The sequence below is a fragment of the Salvia miltiorrhiza genome, chromosome 1 (assembly GCF_028751815.1).
Source record: "Salvia miltiorrhiza cultivar Shanhuang (shh) chromosome 1, IMPLAD_Smil_shh, whole genome shotgun sequence".
Lineage (NCBI taxonomy): Eukaryota > Viridiplantae > Streptophyta > Magnoliopsida > Lamiales > Lamiaceae > Salvia > Salvia miltiorrhiza.
In genome coordinates, this window is record NC_080387.1 from 5959535 (window position 1) to 5969026 (window position 9492).

At 34.5% G+C, this 9492-nt stretch overlaps 1 long non-coding RNA gene across 2 annotated transcripts; it reads right to left on the reverse strand.

The window, feature by feature from the left end:
- Positions 1 to 6701: 6701 nt before the first annotated feature.
- LOC131016169 (uncharacterized) lies at positions 6702 to 8849 on the reverse strand. 2 transcript variants are annotated; one of them, XR_009098877.1, is made up of 4 exons: positions 8686 to 8849; positions 8195 to 8451; positions 7850 to 8112; positions 6702 to 7361 (listed from the first exon to the last, which is right to left on the reverse strand). It is a non-coding gene; the product is annotated as an uncharacterized LOC131016169 (long non-coding RNA). The 2 variants fall into 2 exon arrangements; XR_009098875.1 differs by lacking the exon at positions 8195 to 8451.
- Between the last annotated feature and the right edge of the window lie 643 nt (positions 8850 to 9492).

Sequence of the window (9492 nt, forward strand, 5' to 3'; positions counted from 1 at the left end):
AGGCGCTTAATGGTAGCACTCTGAGACTCCATGTTCTGTTTGGTCATCTCCATGAAGAACTGCATGGTGTCCTCGAGAGACGGCTTCTGCGGTTGAGCTTGCTTCTGACACTGTTGGGAGGCATTCTGGTATTGCTGCTGCTGCTGAAAATTCCCTTGTTGCATAGGGAACTGTTGATACTGCTGATACTGCGGGGGCTGCTGCTGCTGATAAGCTTGAGTGTAGTTCTGCTGCTGAGCTCTCCAACCCGAATTGGAGCTTTGTTTCCCTTGATTAAAGATAGGCCTCTGTTCAAATTGAGGCCTCCCCGGATAGCTCTGAGCAGCATAGACCTCTGCTTCTCCTTCAGGTGTGAATCCCCCCATGCGATGGCACGCGTTGGTTCCATGACCAAAATCGCCACAAATTCCACATCCTTCTGCTGGTGGCGCGTGAACTGGTGGGGCTTCTGCCTGGTTCATCTTGAGGTGCTGAACTTGCCTCATCAATTCTGCTACTTGCTTCTGAAGCTCATTGTTGGGAGCTACTGCATTGGCTTCAACCCTCCTTCCTCTAGCTGATTTCTGTTGAGAACTCGCTGCAAGTGTGTTGAAAATCTCCTTGAGCTCATCAACTGTCTTCCGGGCAATGTTGCCCCCTGCTGTACTGTCCACCATAAACTGTGCCGTCTGAATCAATCCGTCATAGAAGAACTGCATCAACATGACAGGTGGTAACTGGTGCTGTGGGCACTGGCGGAGGAGCTCTTGGAATCTCTCCCAAGCCTCGTGGAAAGGCTCGTCAGCTCCTTGCATGAAGTTCATTATTTGGCTCCTAATCTCTTGAGTCTTGTGATTAGGGTAGTACTTGAGCATGAACTTCTCACTTGCCTCTCCCCATGTGGTAATGGAGTTCGGCGGCAAGGACAATAACCACGTTCTCGCCCGGTCCTTGAGTGCATAAGGTAAGCACTTGAGTCTCAACTGATCCTCGGTGAGCTCCAGCAGTGGGAAGGTCTGCACTTGGGTGCAGAAATCACGGATGAACTGCAAGGCGTCCTCACTGGGCATCCCGTGAAAGAGCGGCAGCAGGTTTGAGTCGTTGGGCTTCAGATTATAATTCCGGACCGCCGTGGGAAACACTATCGCAGAAGTGCTAGTGGTCCCAATAACTGGCCTGGAAAAATCTCCCATGTACTGGACATTCTGCTCCGCCATTGCTTCTTGGTCAGGATTGGGCCGAGCTTCTTCTTCTTCTTCAGAATGCACGGAAAGTGTCTCCTCAACGGCTTCCAGAATGGGATTGGAAGCAATTCTCTCTTCACAGTTTTCCTCACTAAACTGTGATTCCACAAGGCTTCTCGAACTGGACTCGGACTCCTTCTCCAGGCTTGAAAGGACCTCACGAGGTCGATGAATGTTGTCAAAGTAAGGCACTAGCTTTCTCTTCAAGCTACGACGACCTTGCATACACAACACTAGCAAACCAAATCAAACGCACCGGAGGGAGAAAATAATCGAGTCAAAAGAAATAAACAAAAGAAAACACGGAAAACAATGCAACACAATCAAATGCCTAAAGCCTTCCCCGGCAACGGCGCCAAAATTTGACTCATCCAAAAACACCTAACGGATGGACTCGAATTTATACGAGGTCGTCCTAGGGTGGTAAGGTGACTCAAGTCGTCTCACAAGGAAGACTTAGCAGGGCTCTAATCGTATTGCTCACAAGAAACTTAAAAGAAATCTAAACACTCTAATCGGGTAATTTGGGTCTGACACTTTCTCTCCGATTAACTAATGCGTAATTAAAATAAAGCATATAAAGTTAACTAGGCAAAAGATAGAAAGCCAATAAGAATGCAAGAAGGCAAACAAAGCTAGGGTTCTAAACTAGCAATCTAGAAAGCAATCATCAATTCAACACCATAAACAACGATTATCTAGGCGAAATAACATAATAACATTTAATCAAATGAATGTTAAGCAAACACACACAATCAAAGAGAATTTCGCAAGCAACTCAACGACGAACTAACTAGAACATGGCATTTGAACATTAACGAAATCAACTAGAGTTTCCAACTCCAACACTAAACCAAACGATCATAAACTTGTAAACATCAAAGATTAATAACTACCTAGGCAAGAAACTCAATCAAGCATAAGATTCGAATGCAAGAAAATCTTAATCTCCATAAAAGAAATCTCTAAATATTCATCAACAAGAAAGGAAAAGGGTAAACAATAGCAACAAACTACGAATCACGTAGATTATCTAAACTCAACAACAATTATCTCCAATCATCATATTAATCAAAACACAAAATAAAGATTCAAATAAACCAAAGGATTTAGAAAACCAAGAGAATCTAGAATCAACAACAATGAACTTCAATCTTCACATTCATCAAATACATAAAACACAAAACTCAATTAACCAAAAGATTCATAAAACCAAGAGAATATAGAATCAACAACAATAATCTTCAATCATCATATTCATTAAAGACAAGAAACAAAGACTTAAATAACCAAGGGATTCATAAACAAAGAGAATCAAAGGGAGTTCTTACAAAACATAGCAATCCAAGGAAAACCAATCCGATGAAGTGTTAATTGACATCCAAAGCAATCCAATGAATCCAAGATTGAAAGTAAGTGTTGTGGAACTCTAAAAACCTTAAGAAAGAGGTGAAAATCGCCTATGGAGGCTGCTGGAGACGAGAATGATAAAGTAAAACCCTAGAAAGGGGTTTTTAATCGAAAAATCGTACTTTCGGATCTGAACAGAGGCGGCGGCGCCGTGGGACGGCGGCCGCCGTGCACGGCGCGCGCCGTGCCACGGCGCCGCCGTGTATGCCTTTCGCAGACTGCAATGCGCAGCGTTTTTGTTTTGGTCCGTTCTCCCTCGTTTCAAGTCGGATTTTAGATCCATTTTCGCCTACGAACTCGTATCGAGACGAACTTTGATTCTTCTTCAGACCATTCAACTAAATTCTGACTTTAATTTTGTTCACATATCAATCAATGTGAGCACAAAATCCTGAGACAACAAAATTAGCACAAAAGCTCAAATCATTCAACTCTTAAGTGAAAGAGACCAAAATAAAAGTCAATATAACACGTAAACACCCAGAGATTCATCACAAAATAGGGCTAAACAGGAACTAATTTACGTTGTTATTTATAATTATTTATCAATTTTCATTTGTATAATATTTGAAGTTATATTAATTTCAATCACTTTTATCAATTAAATATTACCTTTATTGGATAATAGAAATATCGCTTTGAACATTGTCTCGTTTGAAACTTGAAAGGTCACATTTGACCTTTGAATAGGGATGTCAATCCAACTCGAAACCTGTGGACTGATCCGAATAGACTAATAACTTGAGAGGTTTAAGGTTAAAAGATTTCAGCCCGATAGAATTGCCTCGAGAATAACCCACAACTCAATAGAGTTAGCTTGAAAATACCTGAGCCCTATAGGGCTGACCCGAAAATAATATGTTTGCCTAATTTTATAATAATTTTCTCGTTATCTTATTTTTCAATTTCACTACTTCGCTTCCGAAAGTTAGTATAATAAGATTTTTTTTTTCCAAATATATGTGAAGTATATTTTGATTCATTATTTGAAAGTTCTACTCATTATTTCTCTGGTTTGTATTTTGAATCTAATATTTAATATAAACTAGTGTACCTCCCGCGCTATGCGCAGTGAATATAATTTTAGACTCGTGTATTGTTGAGTTGGGTATTAGATTCAACGGTAAATTTATGGAAAAGTGAAGAAAATCGAGTTAAGAGCTAAAAACAAAGAAATTGAGTGTGCAAAAAATGTGAAAAATAAGATAGCATTTGTTGATTTGATTTCTTTTTATGAAAGGACTTATTTATATTTAATCTTAAGGGGTCTATTTATAGTCTATTGAGATACAATACTAAGGCTCATTTAGTCTGATTTCGAAGCCCAAATAATAATATTTGAGAAGTGCAAATCGTTGGTTGCCACGTGTTTAAAGTCTGTATCTATGTAGTTAGAAAATATAAATCTTTCGCTTCCCACTTTTATTATGATTCCCCTTTAGCCTCAGATCTGCGGTTTTATCTACATGTTCGTATTTTCACTGAAATTAGATGTGAATATATTTAAGTGCTCAATTTCATCCTCATCACGTAAGTTGTGCATATATATATTTTATAATATTAATACAAACAAATAAAATTAAAATTTTATACCAAAATTATTATTTGCAAAGTGATCTAATATTTTAATTTAACCTAAGTAATTCGTATAAAAAATATAACATGTGTCTATATATAGATTTAATATCACTTATATAGGGACTTTATATAATTATACAAATTAAATCAGATTTATCAATATAAAATAAGTTGTCTATGAATTCACTACGTAAATTATGAATTTGTTGTGAAAAATGCTGAATAAAAAAAAAATTCAACATATGAAATTCAAACTCTGGACCAAAATTTATTTAGTGAAGCTATAATTCTATCAAAGATCTTCACAATTTAAGGGATAAAAATCGTTGTTATTAAGCATATTGGTCCTTGACAGACCATATCTCAACACATTATTTTCAAAATATTAGTAGACATGCAAAGATATCCAAACTTAATTTAATACCTATAAAAGATAATTGTGCGATACAAAAAAATACATACATTAATAAAAATAAAAAAGTTATCATATTTAGAAAGCAACAATAATTTTGAATAAATTCAAGCATATATGATTTTATTTATCTCTCCTTTATAACTTTTGATTCAATAAAAATTAAATATTTAATTATGAATTCAATTTTCATTTATTTGATGATGAAATAAATATTGAAAATTAAGATCAAAATTACGAAAATAATAATAATTGATAGCATATATATTTTTAAAAAATTATGTAAATGATTTACTCATAATCATCTTTATTTCATGAAAATGATAAAAATATGTTTTATCTACAAAATGAGAAAAAAAAAAGGAAATAAATTGAAAATTTAAACTATATCCTTAAGACCTTAACAATCGGAATTAACACTAAACATTTGCCAGTTTTCTTTCTTGTGTTCACCATTCACGGTAGTTGTTTTTGTTTTTTTTGAGAGAGAGAATTTCACGGTAGTTGTTATTAGCGTGATTGCGTGATTGATGCAATTTTTTTTCCAATTCCAATTATATCCTTGCAATTGAACTTATTTACATTTACTTTGCTTCTTATATATATAAAGATACTTAAATGGAAAATTAGAAAATTATAATCATTTACTAAAAATATATGCATATTTATCCCTCTATGATTTTCATATTGGTTATTATGTAATTCGATGTTGAAAGATCACTTATTTATGTGTATATTTATTTGTTACAAATGTAAAATTTATCAAAATAAATATTTTAATTAATTTTTTATAAAGATTTTGAGCCCGAACTAACCTGTCGGGCTAGCCCAAAATCTAAATGTTTAGGGTTAAGGTTGAGAATTTATAACCTGAAAAAATTTCAACCTGAATAGCCCGCGGCCCGTATAGCCCACAACCCAATAGGGTTAGCTCGAAATCCGATGGGTTGGCCCGATTGACATCCTTAGTTTTGAGCATCATCTTATCAGGAGTTTAAAGATCGTAACTAACTTGTGATCATTATCTCGTATGGAGTTTGCAACATTGTAATTAAGTTATAAGAATTATCTTGTTTGGAGCTTTAATAGATCATCTCTGACGTCTGAGTTTCATCTCATTTGGAATTTAAGCTATAATTGAGCTCTGAACATCATCTCATCTGAAACTTAAACATTATCCTTGTCATAACTTAAACATCTAAAAAGTTGTAAAAAATAATAGAGAGAGAGAAGAAAAAAATATTTTAAATTTTTATTCTTTCATAACTAATTTGTTTCAAATTCATTTTTGATGATTTTTTTTTTATCATACTATTAAAGATCTTATCATGAGTTTAAATTTTAGATTCATATTGATTTTTTTTATGAATCAAATTTGACGATGTTCATAAAAGAATTAAAAAGAGAGAGATGAGAGACAAAATTAGTAGGAATAAAGAGAGAAAAATAGTGAAAACTGAAAAAATTGATGGGAGAAGGGAGAGAAAAAGAGATAGGGAAGAAAATGAAGGGTAAAAATCTCATCTTTTATATATTCCTATAGATTCGTTGTATCTATTCAAATTGAAGTATTTAGATTATTGTTAACTATTATTTTATATTTAGTAGCAATTATTTAAATAACTAAAATTACTATACTGTATAATGCACTGAAGATTGAACCCAAGACCTCTCACAAAAGAGTCTTTTGTGTGGATAACTACACTGCACGCAGACGAGATTGAACTCAAACCTTCTCACAAAAGAATTTAGGTGCCTTAACTTTGCCATTAGAGTTAGGCCTCATTGATTTTAATTATAGGTAATTAAGGTTTTAGTAAGAACTTATCATTCCATAATTATTACTTAGCAATTCACAGTTAAAAAATTATTAATTCACAATTAAAATCTATTAATTCATATTGAAAATTTAATTAAAACTATAATTATTAAATAATTAGGATTAGGATGACAACATACATGAATGCAGCTCTTTTGATAACGCGTCAAAACATACGAATGATACATTCATTAATCGTGCCATATAAAACATTCTAATCTAAGCACTAAATTTTCTAGCCACCAAATTATAAAAAATCTTAAAAGCAACCAAACTGTAATAACTGTATAATGCACAAGTAACCAACAATCAGTACATCCCTCTAAAAAAAAAATAGTACATCATAGTCAAATTATATGCAGTCTGGTGGTTATATTCACTCCATCATGGATTCATGATTATCATTCTTATCATCAATATTATTATCATACAACAAAAAAAGGGTATACTGCAGCTACAACAATTTTAAAAGAGAATTGCCCCCATATCTACCATCCATTTTACGCCTATTAAAAGAAACAAAAAGCAGTGGATCCAAACATCTAGATCTATGGTATCTCCACAAGGTCTTTCTTTTTCTTTTTCTATTGCTTTCTTCTTTCTTTCCCAACAAACATCTCTCCACCATCTTCCACTAATACAGAAAAGAGTTCAGCAAACGAGCATCAATTTCTACAATGGAATGAATCAACATACAGCTAACTCCCAAAAACTGACAACGACGAGTGCCAGACTCGTCTGGAGGAACACCTCCCTGCTCCCTCATATTATAGGTTAAATATCTTGTTGCTATATTTACAAGATAGATCAAGTCCATGGAACTATGGAAGACAATCAACCAGGTTGCATTCGAGAAAATCTGTAAGCGGCTAGTGATCAGAGAGACTGAACCCCATCAAGCATGAATCATCTGTACATTCTGTCGAGACCAAAATAAATCATGTGAGCAGAAAATTTAATCCATCAAACTACATGAATGGTAAATAAGTGAACACATACAAAATTAACAATCTAGTTGCTCCAATTACCAAACTAACGGTCATAGTGAAATAGTATATACATACAACACAAGTTTTTTTTTTTTTTTTTTGATCAGTATATACATACAACACAAGTTGCACAAAAAGATAACTCTTCTTCGTCATCTGAGGGTGGGGTAAGTGTCAGTGACTGCAGACAGAAGTTGGTTAAATCAACCAGTCAATGACTCAATGGGTATACTATGTATACACAGTTCCCTCTATAGGTTAATTAGGAAATCCACATCCTTATGCAAACTGAAGATTGTTTGTTTTCATTTCAAGATTTTCAAAGAAACTTTTTGCATGAATTTCTGATTTACCAGGATTTCTACATACTTGTAGCAAACAAATATGCAAGTAAACATGAATGCCATTAACATCTCACCATGTTGGGGGTGTTTCTTCCTTTCAGTGTCTTCAATGCTGCCTCTGCAAAAGCCTGGGCGGCTTCCGCATCAGCTTCTGCAGCCTCAGCCTCACGAGCTGCCTCTTCAGCTTCAGCCATTGCAGCTTCTGCTTCAGCAACTGCTTGCGCAGCAGCTGCAAAAGTGGTGAGATTCAGACTGAGATTCCATGGTTGCTGATCTTTGCAACCTCCTTGGACAGAGCATTCCTTTCTTTCTTTGCCTCTTTAGCAAGGTTCGTAACCTGGGCACAGATGAGTCCCACATTAGAGAAATATTCATGTTGGAATAATGTGTAAACAGTAAAATCAAGGAAACGGGCTGACTTCTGTTTGTAATTGAGATGCTTCTCTACTTGAGAATTTACTAAGAGAACCAGATTGAAGTATCAGATGTCTCAATCACAAAATGGGAACAATTGCCAATACACAGAATGATACGGAGAATAATGTGTGCATGAAGTATTTTCCTGTGTAAACACAAATCCAGATAGGATGGAGGCTGGTTATATATCTCTTGCTTTGCTTGCCTTTATATCTTATAAGCAGAGCTTATGACACCTCGTATTTGCTTTCCAGCTTGCCTATATGGACAATATATAATGTTTTTGAGGATTAAACATCATAAAAAGCGAAACTTCATAATATAAGAATATTATCCCTCCGCCCAATTAAAAAATGCAATATTCCATCTCCAAATTTAACATCATAAAAAGCGAAACTTACATCGGTAAAATAAAAAAGAAAGCAAGAACCCAAATGATAATTAAATTGATGAATGATTCTCATAAATCAAGAGTAAGATTTTTGTCACTGACCTGCGATCCTGGATCGGAACCAAACATGTTTGAGAGCAATCCGAGAAGTTCGATTAGGATCCTAGTCTATCCTTTCCACGATTCCAGTGGCTGAAGTGCTTCGTTTCAGATCGATTCTGCGCTGAAATCGAAATCTCCTCGTCTTCGTTGAGAAGTTTCTTCCATCTACATTCCCGAAAATGAGTATAGTTAATTACAAATTAGAAAATGAGTATAGTTCGTGTATTTACGTACATGTAATTAACCTAAAAATAATAGCAAGATATGCAAAAATGAGTAGGTAGAAGGGGGAAAGTTGTGCCAAGGACTATTCACTCCATAATAGTAAGCATTTACAATTCTATTCAGCCTGTAATATGAAGGTCAAGTCACCAATGGCTGCAATTTCTTTAAATTTCATCATGAGAGAATATGAGAAATCCCATTATCTCAAAAGCTAAATGCATCAGCAAATATACCAAGATTAAAAACAGAGCAATAGTTGTGATGCCCCGCTCTTTTAAATACATATTAGATTAAATATGTGCATTAGTTATAAAATTCTTTTAATTATTTATGGTGATTATTTTGTTCAGATAATATTATTTCAGCAAAAGTCTGTATAAGAGATACAGAGCTGCGATTTAATATTCAGTCATGAATGAAACCAATAATTAAATTTATTGGTTTAACTATACGTTTGAGACTTTGTTTTACCAGTTTATTGATTTAATCAATATTATTAGAAAATTTAGATTTATAACCGATTTTATAAATCGTGTTATTTAAATCAAATTGCTAGAATTATAACTTGAGATCATATGCATA